Source organism: Mobula hypostoma, chromosome 8, assembly GCF_963921235.1.
Source record: "Mobula hypostoma chromosome 8, sMobHyp1.1, whole genome shotgun sequence".
NCBI classification, from domain to species: domain Eukaryota; kingdom Metazoa; phylum Chordata; class Chondrichthyes; order Myliobatiformes; family Myliobatidae; genus Mobula; species Mobula hypostoma.
This window is the reverse complement of record NC_086104.1, coordinates 138,875,663-138,896,818: the sequence shown is the minus strand read 5'-3', so window position 1 is coordinate 138,896,818 and position 21,156 is coordinate 138,875,663. Positions and strand designations below refer to the sequence as shown.

The 21,156-nt window shown below is 44.6% G+C and overlaps 1 long non-coding RNA gene across 2 annotated transcripts in view; it reads right to left on the bottom strand.

The window, feature by feature from the left end:
* LOC134351003 (uncharacterized) overlaps window positions 1–21,156 on the bottom strand; it is a 48,569-nt gene that overhangs the window by 14,318 nt on the left and 13,095 nt on the right. The window contains exon 1 of one of the 2 annotated variants that reach the window (XR_010019040.1): window positions 4,255–4,408. The exons of the other annotated variant lie outside the window; for it this stretch is intronic. This is a non-coding gene — a long non-coding RNA (uncharacterized LOC134351003). Of the gene's footprint in view, window positions 1–4,254; window positions 4,409–21,156 lie in introns of those variants that run through there. 2 annotated transcript variants of the gene reach the window in all.

Below are 21,156 nucleotides of genomic sequence, written 5' to 3'. Positions count from 1 at the left end.
TGTCCTGGGGCCTGAGCGTGTTTTGTGCACTCCCAGGAGATTGAAACTGCTTGTGGTCTACACTGCTGTGCCGCTGATGTAAAGGGGGGGTGTGAGTGGTGAGAGTTCTCCTGGACTCGATAACCAACTCCTTTGACTTGTTGACATTAAGGAAGAAGTTACTTGCCTTTCCAAATGCCTGTTAATGACCCTGCCTCAACCACTTCCTCTAATAGCTCATTCCATATACCGACAACTTCTGGGTGGAAAAAGTCTCTCCCCTCTAACCTTAGATCTCAGGATTATTACCCAGCCTGAGGAAAAAGATTGTGCATATTCACCCTGTCTGTATTCCCCATAATTTTATACACCTCTGTAACATCACCCCTCGTTCTCCTAGGCACCAGTGGAAAGAGATCTAACCTGCTCAACCTCTGTCCATAACTCAAAACTGCAGGAGGGATGCCATGGAGGAAAACCAATAAAGTCCCATCACTGCAAAACACACAAACTGCTGGAGGATCTCAGCGGGTCAGGCAGCATCTGTGGAAATGAACAAGCAGTCAACATTTCGGGCCAGCACCCATCAGGATAGGGTCTCAGCCCAAAATATCGACTGTTTATTCATTTCCACAGCCGGCTGGTGGCATAGTGGCATCAGTGCCGGACTTCGGAGCGAAGGCACCCGAGTTCAAATCCAGCCGGCTCCCTTGCACACTTTCCATCTATGCTGGGTTGAGCATCGAGCTAACAACTCGGCCTTGTAAAAATAAGAAAGCCTGTTAAAAAACGCCGTCATGACGGCGTCCCGATGACTCCACTTGGAGTTAAGGGCTTTCTTCTTCTTCTTCTTCATTCATTTCCATAGATCCTGCCTGACCCGCTGAGTTCCTCCAGCATTTTGTGTGTTTTGCCTTGAATTTCCAGCATCTGCAGATTTTCTTGTGTTTGATAGTCCCACCAATGTTCTTGATACCACAGATCATAGAAATAAAACTACCAACAATGGGTTAGCCCAATGCAATCCACAGAGTAGAGATGAGCGCTACTTTGCTGTACTGGAACATGAAAAACACATCAAAATGTTACAATACTTGGTCCGACACAGTAGTGTGGCGGTTAGCACAATGCTATTAATGTTATTTCAATGCCTGCAACCTCACTTCAATTCCCATCAGTGTTTGTAAGGAACATGTACGCTCTCCCCATGACCACATGGGTTTCCTGTGGGCGCTCCAGTTTCCACCCACATTCCAAAGACATACTGCTTGTATATTAATTGCTTAGACGGTTGAAATTGGGCGGTGCAGGTTCCTGAACTGGAACAGCCTGTACTGTGCTGCATCTCGAAATAAAATATAAATGAATAAATAACTTCAGAATGTCTTGAGAGATGGTTCAATGCAGACTGTTGAAATGGCTGCAGACCTGGGAGGGCAAAGCAGCGACTTGTTGTGATCAAAGGTGATGGAAGCAGACACAGCAATATGTTCTCAGACGGACATTTGAACAGGGAAAACTTTCAGGCTCATGAGTCTTATAGGAGAATGGAGTTGAGGGGGAAATGGATCCGCCATGTTCAAATAGCGGAGCAGACTCGATGGGCCAAATGGCCTAATTCTGCTGTTATGTCTTATGGTCTTATGGTCATAATAGTGAGTTGGGCTGAGGTCAAAGAACCAGCACGGATAGAATGGATTGAATGGCCTAATGATAAGCAAGCACTTTCTCTTAGGGCAAAGAGAAGCTCTCAACCTCATATTTATTTATTTATTGAGCTGCAGCATGGAATAGACCCTTCCGGCCTTTCGAGCCACGCCACCCAGCAACCCCCGATACAACTCCAGCCTAATCACAGGGTGATTTACAATGACCAGTTAGCCTACTAACCAGAAACGAGAGAGAAGCTGCAGGTGCTGGAAATCCAAAGAGCACTCACAAAGTGCTGGAGGAACTCAGCAGGCCAGGCAGCATCCATGGAAAAGAGTACAGTCGACGTTTCAGGCTGAGACCCTTCGTCAGTCCCGATCAAGCATCTCAGCCCAAAACGCCAACTGTACGCCAGAGTTCCTGCAGCATTTTGTGTGTGTAACCTGCTGGCCAGTGTGTCTTCAGACTGTGGGGGAAACTGGTGCACCCAGGGGAAACCCATGCGATCATGGGGAGAACGTACAAACTCCTTGCAGAAAGTGGCGGGAATTGAACCGCGGTTGCCTGTACTGAAAAACCTTATGTTAACCACTACGCTACCGGGCTGCATGTCATGAGGAAGCAACCCAACTGCCTCACCATCTGCAGGTTTTCAGTCAAAATCCAAGCTATTACAATTGACCATGAAATCAAACCCTATGCAAGACACATTGAGCTATGGAAGTGTGGCTGACAAAAACATTGCAAAATTAATGCAGGAGTTTGTAATGAGAAGCCAAGAATCTCAGGGCAATGATTGATGATAAGGCATATTTTATCCCAGATTTGATCAATGAAGAGATTAGAAGAAGAAAAACTGCTAAGTCATTGAATCCTGAACAATGGTACAGCTGTATGTCGGAAAGAGCAAGGCGCTGCAAGCCAAAGTGAGTCTTGACAGGGTAGATAGCAATCTCACATTCTAAAGCATAAGGGTGGTGGTGAAGACCTGTACCAGGCTGGTGAAACCAGGAGAATCGCATGCAAAATGCTGAAGGAACTCAGCAAGTCAGTTAGTGTCTGTGGAGGAGAAGAAACAGTTAACATTTCAGGCTCAGACCCTTCATCAGGACATGAAAAATGGTCTTGGTCCCAAATGTTGCCTACCGATTCCCCTCCGTAGATGCTGCTTGACATGCTGAGTTACGCCAGCATTCAGCGTACGTGTCGCCCTGGAGTTCCAGCATCTGCAGAATTTCTAATAACAAGGCAAATCGCTGACTCACAGCTCCTACTACCCAGGTTCAGTCCCGAACTTGGGTGATGTCTACAACCTCTCTGTGACAACATGAATTTTCTTCAGTCGGCATAGTTCCCCCTCACATCCCAATGACGCGGGGGTCGGCAGGGTAATTGGCTGCTACAAACCACCCTTCGTGTGTAGGTGAATGGGGGGGAGAAGAGGGAGGTAATTGATTGAACTGTAGGGAAGTTTATGGGGAAATGGAAATGATTCGGCAGCCAGCATCAACTGAACGGGCTGAATGTTTTCTTTGTACATCATGTGGAAATATAGAACTCAAAAAGCTTCCGAAGCTGAAATAAAAGCAGAAAATGCAGTATAGACTCAGCATGTTAGGGAGCATCCCTGGGAAGAAAAGTATTGAGAATGGTTCAAGCGCAAAACATGGGATGTTTCTCGTCCCACAGCCGCTGCCTGACCTGCTGAATTTTTCCTGTATTTTCTATTTGGAAATGTGTAGGACGTTTCCTCTGCATTTATGTTCCGAAGCACTTCCAACATAACCACAATGACTCACTTGGAGAGAACATGAGGCACTTTGGAACACACTAAAGTTGAGCAAGGTACATAGTAAATATGCTGATTTCTGTACAACATTAATCAAGGGTTTTCCCACGCTCGTTGTTTGAAGTGAGTGGCGAGTGGTAAAAATCTTCACAAAGTTTTCCTAAACGCAAGAGATTCTGCAGACGCTGGAAATCCAGGAAAACAAACAAAATGCTGGAGGAACCCAGCAATTCAGGAAGCATCTATGGAGGGGAATAATCAGTTGACATTTCGGGACTCGACCGGAAACATCGACTGTTTATTCCCCTCCACTGATGCTGCCTGACTTGCTGAAATCCTCCAGCATATTGTGCGTTGCACAAAAATTATCCTTTTCAGCTCAATGTTCAATTTATTGGTCACTCTTCAGAAACGTTGAGGAAGAGACAGAGAGATCAAAATCATTGAAAAGTTCTTCGGTGAATGGTGATAAGGTAAGCCAATAATTCAGTACCTTGCTTCATGACAAGGAACCTGTTGGTCTTCCAGCACAAGGAGTCAGTCGCAAGGGAATGTTGCCGACTTGTAACTAAGGTGTTGAACAATTGGAAAAATCCTAATCACAATTTTCAAAAGAAATATTCTATGACCTTTATCTCCCCTCTACTTCCCCTAATTTTATGAAGTAATTTTAATTTTAAGATAAACTTTATTCATTGAAAGTATCTATCAAAAACACAAAATTGTGCATGGCTTTCTTTTTTGCATCCAGTAGGTACATTGATAGTGTTGCCAACTCTATACTTTCCTAGTGTCATGAAGTTAACAAACATATCCCATTTGCAAAGCACTCTTACCTTGCACATGGCTTCTTTGAAGAACGCGCCCATGAAGTGTTTGTGCGGCTGTTACACAGGGCCCAGTTCCTCAGTTTCCAATGGCAACAGGACCTTAGAATGCAGTCTGTCCCAGCAAAGCCTTTGCTTTGGCTGCGCCGAGCTTCAGTGTATACTCCTGAATCCTGGGGTGTGCAAGGTAAGAGGCCAGTCACTTAAAAGGGAGGTGCATGGAAATCTCCTTTTGTGGAGTGCAGTGCCTCTCTGGACCATCTGGCTAAGTGGGTTTTGGAGCCTTGATCAATAGATCTTAAAGGGTCAGACAACATGGTGGGCCGAAGGGTCTTCACTGTGCTGTACTGTCCTATGTTCTATGCTCAAGGTAGAGGAAGGCATTTTTCTGAAAGATAGTGGAACTCAGGGCACTGGGGAGCTGGTACATGTGACAGCTTGAGAGCTAGGCTACATCGGCCATGGCAGTGTTGAATAGCAGGGCAGGCTTGCAGGGGCTGGTAGCCTACTGTTGCTCCTATTAAATTGTGTTCGTGTGTGCTTATGAGGCAGTTGCAAATGCCATCCCCGACCAACCTCCACCAGTCATTCTGCTTAAGGTCTTCCGTTTTGGCAGAAGCTGACCTCAAACTAATTGTGCTGGACCGTTTAAGGGACACCTTGGATGTCAGGGATGCACTGGGGATCAGGGAGGGGCAACAGCCTGCACGATCATGAACACACACTGCGTCACCTTCTCGGCTGCCTTAATTGCCAGAGCCTCAGATTAAAGCGCAATATTGACAAATTGTATCCTTTGCTAAGCATTCATCAGCACTACCCACTCAGAAAAATAAACTCCAAGGAGTGGCTAGTGAGATCAAAAATTCATCCTATGCCCTCTGACGGATGGATTGTTAGAGGACAGAAGTACAGCTGTGGTTAAATCAGTAGATGATTATCTAGTGGCTTGGTTTATTGATCTGACAAGCAAGTTTGAATCTCACCAGTTGACCTGGGAATTCATATACAGGTAAATAAGTAAATCTGGAGTTAAAACACTAGCAAGAGATACCAGCAGATCCTGGAAATCCAAGCAACACGGACAAAATGCTGGAGGGACTCAACAGGCCAGGCAGCATCTATGGAAAAGAGTAAACAGTCGATGTTTCAAGCCAAGACCCTTCATCAGGACTGGAGAAAAAAGGTGAAAGGTCAGAGTAAGAAAGTGGGGGCAGGAGAGGAAGAAATACAAGGTAGTAGGTGACAGGTGAAATGGGGGGAGGGGTGAAATGAAGGGCTGGGAAGTCAATTGGTGAAAGAGATACAGGGCTGGAGAAGGGGGAATCTAATAGGAGAGGATAGAAGGCCATGGTAAAAAGGGAAAGGAGAGGACCACCAGAAGGAGGTGATGGGCAAATATGGAGATAAGCTGAGAGAGGGAAATGGGAACGGGGAATGATGAAGGGGGGTGAGGGGGGGTTGACATTACCAGAGTTTCGAGAAATCAATGTTCATGCCATCACGTTGGCTACAAAGATGGAATATAAGATGTTGTTTCTCCAACCTGACTGTGGCCTCATTGAGGATCAGTAGAGGAGGCCATGGTCTGACATGTCAGAATGGGAACGGGAAGTGGAATTAAAATGAGTGGCCACTGGGAGGTTCTGCTTTTTCTGATGGACAGAGTGTAGGTGCTCGGCGAGGCGGTCTCCCAATCTATGTCAGGTCTCAGCAATATACAGGAGGCCGCGTCAGGAGCACCGGACACAGTAAATGACCTCAACAGACTCACAAGTGAAGTGTCGCCTCACCTGGAAGAGCTGTTTGGGGCCCTGAATGGGAGTGAAGGCAGGTGTAGCACTTGTTCCCTTTGCAAGGATGAGTGCCAGAAGGGAGATCAGTGGGGAGGGATGAATGGACAAGGGAGTCATGTAGGGAGCGATTCTTGTGGACAGCACGCCTTCCCCCTCCCCTCCCACCCACCGTGTAGATTCTGCAAGCAGCATTTGTTATTTTCTGCTGCATTATTCCACAGTGGTGAAGTTTAGAAATCAGCAATACCTACCTTGATAAACTGGAGAGATCATAGGTTTACATGGAAATGAGTGACAACACAGCATCAGGTTGAAGACCAGTATTGCTGATCTTTGTTGGGTCCTACTTACAAGGTATGGCTCACATTGGATAGTTCGGGAAACTTCCTTTAGTTGCAGGAATTGTTAAAGGTGCTAAACCTGGGCAAAAGAAAAAAACAGGAGTCCCGAAGAAGGTTCTCGGCCCGAAACGTCAACTGTTTACTCTTTTCCATAGATGCTGCCTGACTCGCTGAGTTCCTCCAGCGTTTTGTGTGTGCTGCTGAAGAAGGGCGAAGAGACTGCTGGAGGAGCTCTATGGGTCCAGGAGCATTCGGTGGGCCAAAACGCTGCATCAGGTTTAACCCCGAAACAACAGCATTTCCTTCCCCACCCCCTACAGTTGCTGTTCAACTTACTGATTTCCACTAGTTGCTCTGAATTCTAGCAACAGAAGAGATTCATGCGAATGATCCTTAGAATGAAAGAGTTAACATATGAGCAATGTTTGATGGCTCTGGCCTGTACTTGCTGGAGTTTAGAAGAATGAGGTGGAGGGATTTCATTGAAACATCAAATATTGAAACGCCCGGATAGAATGAGATGGAAAGTATGTTTCCAATAGTCGGGGGGGGGCGCTCTAAGACTAGAGGGCATGGCATGAGAGCACAAGGGCGTCCCTTTAGAACAGAGATGAGGAGGACTTCCTTTGGACATAGGGCGGTGTATCCGGCTGTGGAGGCCAAATCATTGGGTACGTTTAAAGCAGAAGTTGATAGGTTTTTGATTAGTAAGGGTGTTAAAGGTTACAAGGAGAAGGCAGGAGAATGGGGTTGAGAAGAGTAAATTAGTCACGATCAGGTATCACAAAAGACCTGAATGGTCTAATTCTGCTTTTAACGTCCTGTGGTCTTACGTTTTTATGATCTAACCCAGTTTGTAAATCTTGCGTGCATACTGCAAACATCAGTGGAAAGGTACACAATTGCAAAAACTAACATTGCCAATATGAGCATAGCATTCCCGATTAATATGAGTCAAGTTCTTGCAGCTGTCAGCAGCTCCAATCTCTGAAGCCAGTTCTTAAGGTGATATACCACAATGCAGGGAACACTCTTCCATCTACTGGGGAGCATTGCAACTGAATCAATGGATGCTGCAATGATGGGGCACGGGAGGTGATGGCTGGGGATGGGGTGGGGGGGGGGGCAATATTCCTAGGGGAAATGTCCAAAGGGTGAGACTTGTCCTGACCTTGCCAAAGAGATCCCTATAAGGTCATGCGCAGTGTGTGAAGGTCAGCATTCTGTGACAGCTCGCGCTTGTTCACGTCAGCTAACGAAAAAGTTGGTGAAGCCTCTTCTCCAGGAGCTTGGAGCTGGGTGGCATGTCTCGTACGTCAGTGAGCAGCAAGCAGCGAGACGTGGCAGAAGTTAGCTGCAGGGGCTTGCAATGTTCCAGAGGCTAGGAAACGAAGTGACCTTGACCTTAAGCTATAGGGACAAAGCCACCGAGGCATATTATTTAAAGTGGCAAGTCATTGATCTCAGGGCCCAGAACGCTGTTCAAATGTTGTCCCTTTAAATATTACAGATCAATTATAACTGCTCAATGCCAGGTTAAACTAAAACCCCAACAAAAAGCCAAGAGTCGCTGGCAGTCAGGAAACAGTACAAACTTGCTGTACTCTGCATCACGTCAATTTTCAACAGCACAACACTGTTTTATTGTGAAGTTGTACAAATGAATATCCTAGCTGAAAACCTGACAAAAATCATTGGCAAGACCATAATTGCGACTCATTTTCCTAGCGTCCCACTCACTAGGCCTGGTGGGAAGCCACTGTGAATTACTCCCTGCTCTATCTGTTTCCTGGAGCCGTTAACTAAAAGCTCAGGAACAAAGGAAATCTCGAATTTCTGCAGTGTACTCCTCATCCTGGAGTACTCTGCAGCCTCAAGCACTTTCAAAGTGTGGGAATTTTAATAATGTGAGAAAGTTATCAGTCAAACTGTGCAAAGCGAACTCCCACATATGACAGTGTATTAATCAGATAAAGAGATTATAAAGAGAATGAGGGATAAATATTGGCATTGATGATTATATTCACACGAGGGCTGTTATTCAACACTGATTCTGAATTTAGAAACTTAGAATTTTAACATTTAATTTACAGACTCGGACCAAATGGACTAAATCTGCTCCTTTATTTTGCAGTCTTTTGGTCTTATGGGTTTCAAATTTCCAATGGCCTGATATCTAGAGGTGGAGAGATTTATATGCATTTATTGAAATTGCACTTTTCATGAAAGAAGCACAACAGAAATACTACAAATTCTTTGCACACAAGATGAGCTCTGTAGTGTACTTGTCCAGCATATTTTTTTTGTATTGTGCATGATGCTCCTGCCTGGTAATAGAACAAATGAAACGGAAAAGGATGGAAAAACTCAGCAGGTCAGGCAGCATCTGTGGGAGGTTCCAATGAAGAGTTATCAACCTGAAGCATTAACTCTGTTCCTCTCTCTGCAGATGCTGCCTGACCAGCTGTTTCCAGCACTTTCTGCCGAGAAGGTGGCGGTTGTAATTGACTGTGCTGTGCTTTATATTCTGAGAGGACAGGTAAAGTAAGCAGGGCTGGCGCTCACGGATTGAAATCCATCGGCAATTCCCAAGGGTGAGTAGGGATTGCGATTTCTGAGCCAAGGAGAGAAGGAGGAGGTGGATAACTCAAGTGGAAAACCGGAAAGTGTGTGCAAACAGGAACGTGCACGGCACCACGGTAGCATAACACTATTGTAGTGCCCTGCAACCTGGGTTCAATTCCCGCCTCTGTCTGTAAGGAGTTTGAATGTTTTCCCAGTGTCTGCTTGGGTTTCCTCCGGGTGCTCTGGTTTCCACCACATTCCAAAGACATATGGGTTAGTAGGTCAAATGAGTGTCATTGGACAGAGTGGGTTTATTGTGTCGGAATGACCTCTTACCACTCTGCATCTCTAAATAAGATAAAATATATAAAATATAGTAAAAAGGCTTTTGTAGATAGAACAGTATAGCACAGGAATGGGCCTTTTGGCCCACCAAGTTTGCGCCAAGCAAAATGCCAAATTAAACTAAACCTACTTTGCCTAAGCATGATCTATATTCTTCCATTTCCTGCATGTTAGTATGTCTATGTAAAAACCTCTATAATACCACTCTCATATCTGCTTCCACCACTATCCCTGACAACCTATTCCACACACTCTGTGAAAAATACAGCTCCCGTAAACTTTTACCGTCTCACCTTAAATGTGTGTCCCCGGGAACTCAACATTTCTGCCCTGGCAAAGGATTCTGTCTGTTTATGCCTCTCTTAATAGCTCTGTTTCAGATTTTCAGTATCTGTGGTGCTGTGCTTTTCAGGGAGGGCCATTTTTCTCTCGTTGCGGACAAAGCCGTCCAAATTATGAAAGGTGTATATGAACGGGAGAGAGTGGTGTGACAGTGGAAGTGGTGAGTTTATAGATTGGTGCATGTATTAGCTTGAAAGATGTGCATCACCGTTGGTCCCCGTGTGTGTATCTGTGTGTGCATTATTTGTGTGTCTGTGTTTGTGTGGGTGTGGATGTGGTATCCCGGCAGGTGTCGGAGACTTTAATCCTTTTACAAGACATGCCAGAAGCGTGTTGATCTAGAATACACAAACACTTTTTTTAAAGTTGAGTTCCTCTTTGCCAAAACCACAATAACCCTTAGGAACCATTTACTATGCCAGAAAACAATTAATGAGGTGTCATTGTTCTCAGGGAATGCAGCGAAGAGTAATAAAAGCTAATTGTGAATAGTGGTATTGGACCCGTTGGCCTGAATCCAGCCTCTGCATTTTTGTTACAAGGTACTGGGCAGACAGTACTGCAGCTTCAAGGTGGACATAAGCAAGATAATAAGGAGACTCAGAAAGCCACAGTGTCCTTGGAAAAGTATCTAACAGCCACAGAGAGAAGTCGAGGCAAAGGCGTAAAAGTCATTGAAATGCTATAGGCCTACAATTTATATTGAATCTTAGTTGAGTGACATTAATGCGAAGTATTTATATAATGAAAAGAATACAGAGGCAGTAAAAAATACTTAGTCAAATGAAACAGAGCAGAGAGCTTAAGCCTAAAAAGCGATATTGAATAGATTCTTTTCCACTGGGACAGTAGAACTGAGGGTGATTCCATAGTGGTTTTGAAAATTGTGATGGGGTTTGAAAAGATAAATGTAGAGAGGATGCTTCCTACTGCAGCCAGGACTAATCCTGGGGGGCAATAAGTGTTTAATAGTAATTCAAAAATGTATAAGAATATCACTGACAAATGTATTATGGGACGCACCAAGTACCAAAGAGCAGTGAGAATGTGAAACATCCTGAGGGAATGGTTGAGGTGAACAGCAGAGAGGCATTTACCAGGAACTTGGATGAATGGAAGAAGGAGATAATGGGACAAAAGCTTTAGAACTAGTGGAATCAATAAACTTTATACCATTCAAAGTGAGCTCAGAGTAGATTATTCATTTTGAAGAACCATTGAATCATTTTTATAATTGTCATCATATTCATCTTGTAATGGTAGTTGCGCTTCCATTTATTGTTGAAATCTTCTCTGAGGAATGAATTATTTTGCGTTATCTTAATCAGAATCAGAATCAGGATCAGATTTAATATCACCGGCATATGTTGGGTAATTTGTTAACTTTGCAGCTGTAGTACGATGCAATACATAGTAACGGAGAAAAAAAACTATGAATAACAGTATGAATATATTTATATTAAATAGTTAAATTAAATAAGTAGTGCGAAACAAAAAGAATAAAAAGTAGTGAGGTAGTCTTCATAGGTTCAATGTCCATTCAGAAATCAGATGGCAGAGGGGAAGAAGCTGTTCCTGGATCATTACGTCTATCCCTTCAGGCTTCTGTACCTCCTTCCTGATGGTAACAATGAGAAGAGGGCATGTCTCAGTGGATGGGGGTCCTTAATAATGGGCCATTTTGAGGCAGTGCTCCTTGGAGGTGTCCTAGAATCCATATGGGTTAGTGCCCATGATGCAGCTGACTAATTTTATAACTTTCTGCAGCTTTATCTATATTTTCTTCGGCATAGAATAAGTATTTTATCTTTCCTTTGAGCTGGGTTGGTTTCGAGTTGGGATATTGAGGTGTGGATTAGAATTGTTTGAAACCTTCTAGGGTTTTGGAGGAAGGAATGGAAATACTACAGACAGTAGAATCATAAATCACAGATTGAAAATAATTAGGAATTGGCGAATGGGGAAATAAGTCAGGTTTAATGCAGCAAAGCTGGCATCATGATTTCTGTAAGGGCAGTGGAAATAGATTCAGTAATATCTTCCAAAAGAATTTATGCTTTAACAGTGAATCATTAGCAAGGTCATGGAGTGAGAATGGGAAGAGGGAATCTAATTGGATGCACAGTATTTTTATGGCTTTCTCTTGTGCTGCAAAGTTTCAGATTTATTTTCAGCCCTTCGATACCAGCTCTGTGCTCTGCTCTTTATGTGTGGCGCAGTAACACAGCCAGAGGGGCTGCTGCCTAGAGTCCCAGCAACCAGGGTTCAATTCTGACCTTGGACCTTGTCTGTGCGGAGCTTACACATTGTCCCTATGACCACATAAGTTTCCTCCCCCATCCCCCACAACGTGGGGGTGGTGGTGGGGGCGGGGGGGGCGGAACGGTAGCGTAGCCGCCAGCACAGCGCCTTACTATACAGGTGTCCGGGGTTCAATTCCTGCCGCTGTCTGTAAGAAATGTGTACATTCTCCCTGTAACCCACAGTCCAAAGACGAACCAGTTGGTAGGTTAATTGGTCATTGTAAATTGTCCCATGATTAGATGAGGGTTAAATCAGGGGATTACTGGGCGGCGTGGCTCGAAGCGCAAGAAGGGACTATTCCACACTGTTTGTCGATAAGAAAATAAATGCTGGTTGATAGGTTAACTGTAAGTCCCCCTAGTTTGTAGGTGAGAGGGACAGTCTAGTGAGAGTTTATGAGAATGTGAGGTGAATTAACAATGGGAGTAATTAAGGATTAGTATAAGTGAATGCTTGATGGTCAGCATGGATCTGATGGGCTGAATGGCCTGTTTCAGTGCTGTAGCTCCTTATTACTCTCTGAGTCTTTCTTACAGCATTAGTTAATAGGTTTATTGTTGTCACATCTATTGAGGGACAGTGAAAGTACTTGCATGCCGTACATATAGATCAGGTCATCACATCAGTACACTGAGACAGTGCAAGGGAAGAGCAGTAACAGGATGCGGAATATAGTGCTATGGTTACAGATGAAGTGCAATACAGGCAGACAAAAAGGTGCAAGGCCATGATGAGATAGACTGTGAGGTCAAGAGCCCATCTTACCATACTAGAGAGTCTTGTAATGGTGGAGTAGAGGTTGACATTGAGCCTAGTGGTATGTGCTTTCAGAATTTTGTACTTTCTGTCAAATGCTCTTTATCGATTACAGCTCAGCATTTAACACCATTGTCCCCTCAAAACTAATCAGTAAACTGCAAGACCTGGGCCTCAATACCTGCTTGTGCAATTGGATCCTGGATTTCCTCACTTGTAGACCCCAGTCACTTCAGATTGGCAAAAACATCTCCCCCACAATCTCCATCAGCACAAGAGCACTGCAGGAATGTGAACATAGCCCCCTGCTCTACTCGCTTCACTGCTATGAATGTGTGGCTAAGTACAGCTCCAAAATCACAAACTAGTTTGCTGATGACACCACTGTTGTGGGCTGTACCAAAAGGGGTGCTGAATCAGCATACAGGAGGGAGATTGAAAACTTGGCTGACTGGTGTCATAACAAGAACCTCTCACTCAATGTCAATAAGACCAAGGAACAGACTGCAGACCTCATGAGAGGGACACCAGAGATCCATCAGCCAGTAATCATCGAAGGGTCAGAGATAGAGAGGGTCAGTAACTTTAAATTCCTGGGTGTCACTATCACAGAGGACCTGTCCTGGACCCTTCATATAAATATTATTGTGAAGAAAGCACAACAACGCCTCTATTTCCTCTGGAAAATGCAGATGTTCGGCATGTCATCGAAAACCTTGGCAAACTTCTCTAGATGTGTGGTGGAAAGTGTGCTGACTGGCTGCATTATGGCCTGGTGGCATGGGAACACCCATGCCTTTGAGCAGAAAATCCTACACAACGTAGAGGATTCAGCCCAGCACATCACAGGTAAAGCCCTCCCAACCATTGCGCACATCTACATGAAACGTTGTCATGGAAAAGCAGCACCCATCGTCAAAGATGCTCACCACCCAGGCCAGGCTCTGTTCTCACTGCTGCCATCAGGTAGAAGGTACAGGTGCCTCAGGACTCACACCACCAGGTTCAAGAACAATTACTACCCCTCAACCATCAGGCTCTTGAACGAAAGGGGATAACTACAGTCATTTACGGACTCGGTTACATTGTTATTTCATGCTCGTGATTTATTGCTATTTATTTATATCTGCATTTGCACAATTCATTTACTGTTAACATTTCCTGATGTTTACAGTTTATTGATACTGCCCTACAGATTTACTGTCCTATAGTATACCAGCAGAAAAATAATCTCGGGGTTGTATGTGGTGACATGCATGTACTCTGATAATACATTTTACCTTTACTTTGAACAATGGGAGAGCGTAGAAGAGGGCAGAACGTCAGGATGGGAGGGGTATTTGATTACAAGGCACTGAGAAATGTAGAGAGACTCCATGAAAGGATTGACATGATGCATTGATGTCCACAACTCTGCAGTTTCTTGCGGTATCTGGCAGAGCAGTTACCACACCAAGCTCAGATACATCCAGATAGGATGCTTTCTGCTGCGCCTCTACAAATTGGGTGAGGGTCACTGAGACAATAGGGGATCAAAAAATTATTACAGCACAGAAGGAAGCCACTCGGCCCATCATATCTGTGCCAGCTCTCCATCAGATCAAGCCACTGGTTCGACATTCCCCATCCCTACCAGTCCCTTCAGTGAAGCCTTGCAATATATTTTTTCCTTAATTTGTTTGCTGGGTGCTTCCTCATGCCAAGTGATGACAATCCAATTAAAATTCCAAATAATCTGGGTTCATCAGTAATTAAAGAGGTTCCTAAATATTCTTTTGTTCAGCACCAAACCCTAACACAAAATGGGTGTGAGGTGAGGAATCAAGGAAGAGGGAAGTGTTTCCTGGATCTAACCAGCAACTGCTTGGTGTGTTTCCTGATGCAAGGAGTGTCAGGACTCACAACGATGCTTATCGACAAGTATTATTTAACCTGCATTGCAGTAGTTCTCTGCACTGCATTGCATACAACCTGCAAGGACTTGTGAATTTTGTACAGTGCATTAAAATACTAATGGGCAACAGGGGGAAGGTGAGAAATAGTAAATGGCAAGAGTGGGATTTGATAGCAAGCTGATACAGCATTACTGCTTACAAATTTAAGTACAGCTTGTTCCTGAGCTGTTTGTCCCTGAGCTTTATTTTATCCTGCTATCTTTACAAAACTTTCAAAGTAACCTTACCAAACACAATTCGATAAGACAGTGGCGCAGATGGCAAAGGCCGCTGCCTCACAAACTCAGAGAGCCAAGTTCAATTCTGACCTAAGGTGCTGTGTGTGGAGTTTGCATGCTCCCTGTGTGAATACAAGGGCTTCATCGTGGGCGCTCTTTGTTTCCTCCCACGTGCATGTTGTGAGAGTAATTGGCCACTGTAAATTAACTCTAGTGTGCGTGTGAGTGTGATTCTGGAGTGAATTGGTTGGATTGTGAGAAAACAAAATGGGATTAGTGTAGGACTAATGTAAGAAAAGGTTGCTGATGGTCAGTACGGCCTAGATGGGCTGAAGTGCCCATTTCAATCTTTCTATGCCTCCAATTGTCGGTAATAAAATGTTTGGTGAATGAGACTAGGGAAGGGGGGGGAATGATGTAGATAGATTAAGGGAGGGAAGCAGGGAACTGTCTGAACAAGATGCTGCAGATTATGATAAGGAGAGAAGTTTTGGATAAGACCATGCAGGAGGCCAGGTCAGAATACAAGTCCAGATGTTAGAAAGGAACCAAGGTACAAACTGAGAGGGGGCAGAGAAGAGAGGTGTCGTGGAGGTCTAATCGTCAACTCATGAAGAATGTTTGTTCATTTATTTTGTTTTTATGGATGTGGTAAACCATATATATGTTGTAACTGGGTTAACTGTCTGGACACGCCCCTCTGCTGACTGCCCCTGTGGCTCCTCCCCATACAAAGGTGTTTCGCCTTGCCCCTCCCCCTGAGTCCGGGGGCAGACACTCACCATGGAGGTCATATTGTACAGCAAATAAAAGGCTTTCAGTATTTTACCCAACTTCAGTCTTTTGGAGTTATTGAAGGTGCTTCAATGGAGACACAGCATGGATTAGATCCTCTCGGTCTTTCGAACCGCGCCACCCAATAACCTAGCTAGTTAACCCAAAGCTAACCCTAATCTACAACACAGAAAATGACTGTTCAGCCTGTCATGTTTCTTAGTTTCCTGGCTTGAGCCCACCTTCCAATTCTTTCTTCATAGCCTTGCCAGTCACAGCAACCAGCGCTAAAATATGAAGAGGGTTTCTGCCTCTACCATTCTCTCAGACCGTGGGTTTACGACCCCACCATCCTGTGGGTGAAGGCATTTTCCTTCATCTTGCACCTGCTCCCTTCTTAAAGTCCGTGCCCCTAGTTTCTGATCCCTCTGCTAGGGGAAATATTTGATCTACTTAGAGCCTTCAGAATTTTTTGACCTGAATAAGTCCACCCTTTGCCTTATGTCTCCCCAAGGAAACATCCTTAACTCATCTAATCTTTCTATATTTTGCTAACAATTTCTTGCGTCTGCTCCACACCCTCTCCCATGCAGTCACATCTTTACTGAATTGTGAAGAGAAGCAAGCTTTGCTAAAGTCTGCATACGTTACATCATTTATGTTCCCCTCATCGATCCTCTTTATCGCTTCTACAGAAAATTCAATTATATTAGCTAAGGCACAATCCTCCCTTCTGAAATATATGTGATTCTAATCAGTGCCTTTCCTAATGGTTTAAACATTCCTCAGAATGGATTCCAATCATTTTTCTACCAGTGAATTTAAACTAGCCTATAATTACTTGTTTTACCTTAAAAATGATGGTGCGCCATTGGCAGCCCACCAGCCCTCCAGCACTTCTCAGGAGCCAAGTTGTCAACTTCTGCCATTTCCTGGCTTGCTTCTTATAGCAGCCTATAAATTAGGGTTTCTGATACCGCAGAATGGTTTGCATTTAAATACATTTATTTGAGCAAGCAGAACATGCTTCCTGTTTCAACTAAGATTCTTCCATTGGGCTTTCTCAATTATTTCACGTACATTTTCCCGGGATAGAGGAGTCCAAAATTAGAGACAGAGGCTTGAAGTGAGAGGGGGACATTTTAAAGGGGGCCTGAGGGGGATATTTTTGACAGGGAGGTTGGTGGGTATATGGAATGAGCTGCCAGAGGAAGAGATTGAGGTTGGTGCAATTACAATGTGTAAAGGTGTTTGGACAGGTTTGTGAACAGCGAGCATTCAGAGGGATACGGGCAAAATGCATTCAAATGAGACCAGCTTGGTTGCAGGGACAATTTGCGCCTGTTTCCATTTTGTAAATCTCTATGACTATGACTCATAGAATGTAAAACAGTGCAGCATAGGTAACAGCCCTTCAACCCACAGTGCCTGTGCTGAGCTACAGTAAATCTTTTCTGCCTGAATACGACCCCCCCACTCCCTGTGTATCCGTGTATCTAACAGCTTCTTAAATGTCACTACCATGTCTGCTTCCACCACTACCCCTGGCCCTCTCCACTCTCTGTGTACCATTCTTTCCCTACACATCTCCGTTAAACTTCCCACCACTCTCCTTAAATGTATGCCCTCTGATTTTAAAGATACGGATGTAAAGATTAGCTTTATTTATCCCACGTTCAGTGAAACATAGAAGCATACAGTGAAATGGGTTGTTTGCACCAATGACCAACACAGTCCAAAAGAGAGCTGGAGGCAGCCTGCAGTTGCCACCACACTCCCAGCACCAACATGGCACGCCCACAACTTGCCAACCCTCAACTCATGCGCCTTTGGAATGTGGGAGGAAACCGGAGCACCCACCTGGTCATGGGGAGAAAATGCATGCCCCTTACAGACAGTGAGTGAAATCGAGCCCCAGTCTTACAGCTGGCATGCTGTAAGGTACTGCTCGAACCACTAGTCCACTATGCCACCCACGCTATTAGGTGCCACCACATGTAAACCTCATGTTCACCAAACCCTGTGCACCGTTTGGAACGATATTGTTATGTCAATATTATCTCTTGCCCTACATTCTCCCATATTGCATAAGCTCACAATTCTCTCTATTAAATTCCATTGGTAACTTGCCAGCTTCTGCACTGTCACTGCCAAATTGCTTATCACTGGCAAATTTTGAAATTTAACTCTGCACTCGTACTTATAGTTATAGAGACACAGAGCACTTAATCAGGCCTTTTGGCCCATCAAGTCCATACTGATATTCAACTATTCATTTACACTAACCTTACCATCCCCCTTTCACTCTCTGCCCATTACCATCGACTGCCCCCCAGCTTCTGCCCCTCACCTACACTAGAGGCAGTTTACAGTCACCAGTTAATCTACCACCCTGCACATCTTTGGGAAGAGAAAAGGAAATCAGAGTGCCCAGTGGAAAACCCGCGGTCAATGGGAGAATGTGCAAACCCCACACGGACTGCATCCGAGGTGGGGATTGAGGTCAGGTGACAGGATTTCTGAGGCTGCGGCTGTGACTAGCGACCTAGGTGAGGACAGTAAGAACCCCAAGTGCTGGAGTATCTGAGACTAGGATCGAGACTGAAACCAGAACAGGGTCCTTGACTAGATGCTAGATGGCAACCTGACGAGACTAGTTGAGAATCTAAACAAGACAGAAATCCTAAACGCAAACGCAGACTGAACTGAAGTAGAGCTGACGATTGAGCGCCAAACCTCAGTTCAGGTGCTCCTTAAATATCCAAATCTTGGCGCCAAAACATGGCTGCCAATTAGCGGAGCGAGCCAAAATCTTTAAAGGGACCATATCAGCTGTCCATACTCTGACGAATCGGAATGTCTAAATCCTAGAGGCTGGCACGGTCAGGTGTATATTGTATCAACAGCTCTGCCAGATGTGTCACTGATCCGTTGTCTACCGTCCTCCATTCTGAAACACAAACTCACTGGTTTCTAACCACAAGTCGTACTTCTATCCAGGTTGACATTTATGAATCTCAACCACACTGTTGAAAACTTACATTTTGATGGCATCCAGTGCATTCCCTTCGCTAATCTTCGCTGTAATTACATCCTAAAGCTCAATTAGCAGGCTTTGAAATCCCTTTCAGAGGTATCTTAACGGCCTAAAACCTATCCAAGTGCCAATTAATTTTTTCCCCTGTTTATACAGTGTCTTTAACTTTAAGAAGCTTTTAGTTGTAGCAAACTCTCTAACAAGGGTTCCAGTTTCACTGGCCAATCTCTTAGAAATGAATCCATGTAGTCTTGTACACAGGAAGGGGCAAAGGTCAAGAAGGGTGGTAAACTCTGCCAGCTCCATCATGGGCACCATCAAGGACATCTTCAGTAAGCGATGCCTCAAGAAGGTGGCATCCATCATTAAGGACCCTCACCACCCAGGACATGCCCTCTTCTCATTGCTACCATCAGAGAGGAGGTACAAGAGCCTGAAGGCACACCCTCAGCATTTTAGGAACAGATTCTTCACCTCCACCACCGGATTTCTGAACTGTCCATGAAACAGTGAACACGACCTCACTTTTTGTTCTCTTTGTGCAGTGCTTTTTTTTTTACATTTCTTATTGTAGCTTACAGTATGTATTGCACTACACTGCTGCTGTAAAACAACATATGTCAGTGCTAATAAACCTGATTCTGATTCTAATCTACAGATCGGGAATTCTTTGCCATCCCAGTTTACCTGACAACAGCTTGTGCACAGTTTGCTTCAAGGTCAGAGCTTGTAAGTGATGAATCAATAAAAGCCCCAACTGATTTGAAATAATATTTATTCATTACTAAAAGGCAATGATCAACATGGTGACCAATCAAAATTCACTACAGTATAATGAAAGGGTTCCAGTTGCCAATACCTGGGACAGTTTTGTCAGCCGGCAAGTCTGGGGCAGAGCTAGCTGTACCCTTGGAGAGATTCTATACCTCATAGGGTCCCACCAATCAGATGCCATCAGGAGCTTGTTCTCACCACCATAATAGATGGAACAGTATGATTCCACAGTACAGGCTTAGTCTGTCATCTGTAGGAAAATTCAGCGCAGAACTAATATAGGACTAGTTCTGGCACTGTTAGGAGATCTTAAGGAAGGGTAACCCATAGTCTAATCAAACTATCAAAGAGGGTGTGTGTTGGCGCATGGCCAAGTGGTTAAGGCGTTCGTCTAGTGATCTGAAGGTCACTAGTTCAAGCCTTGGCTGAGGCAGCGTGTTGTGTCCTTGAGCAAGGCACTTAGCCACACAGTGCTCTGTGACGACATCAGTGCCAAGCTGTATGGGTCCTAATGCCCTTCCCTTGGACAACATTGGTGGCGTGGAGAGGGGAGTCTTGCAGCATGGGCAACTGCCAGTCTTCCATACAACCTTGCCGAGGCCTGCGCCCTGGAAACCTTCCAAGGCGCAAATCCATGGTCTCATGAGACTAACAGATGCCTATAAAAGAGTGTGTAGCTAAGAGATGGAGTAGATATTAAGGAGGGGATTGCAGACCTTGGTGGCCTTGATAGCTGAGCTCCTGCCTGCCTCTGCCAGTCAGTCCCACTGAGGGATCCTTGAGGTGCCAGAATTCACAGAGTGCAAAGATTTCAGCAGATTGAGGTCCAAGGGATTTGAAACTGTTTGGGCAATGAGGATGTTGTATAGGATAGTCAGTTTTACCCCAACTGTGCTTTGGAGAAAATGCAACCTTTCAGAAGTGAGACAATGGGTTGGCAAGCAGAAGATCTGATGGTCCATTTGCCAACCTTAACCAAGTACCCAGAGCTTTCCTCTCTGGCAGAGAACAGAAGCATTGTCACAGGTGGAGTGCCATTGGGTCTTGTGGACATCTTCACTCACCACAACACTGAACCGATCTTCAAACACAACCTATGGACTCATTTTCAAGGACTCTACAACTCATGTTCTCAGTATTGTTTATTTATTATTATTATTACTTGCTTCTTTCTCTATTTGCACAATTTGTCAGTCATTGTGTGCAGATTTTCATTGACCCTATTTTACTCCTTTGCTCTGCTGTGACTGCCTGCAAGAAAATGAATCTCAGGGGCGGTATTTGGTGATATACATACAGACTCTGATAATAAATTTACTGTGAACTTCAAACTTTGCAGTTTGGAATGAGAGCACTGGGAAGGTAAAAACAGATTAGCTCTTGTTCTCTGCACATGCACCTTTCCAGGAAGTTGGCCTGTCTCCTCCACCCTGTTGTAACATTTGCAAAATATCATCTATATAGGCTGTTCCTGTATTTCACTCCCGGCAGCGGTTTAGGTTAACAGTCACATCTGTGCGAGGGGCTTGGTGGGAAAGCAATGAGACTAATTAGTTCTCTTTGAATGTACGTTATTTATGGCTGATTTATTTTTTGAGATAGAGTGCCCCGAAGGCCCTCCCAGCACCTCAAGCCGTACCAGGCAGCAACCCTCGATTTTAACCCTCGCCTAATCACAGGACAAGTTACAATGACAAATTAACC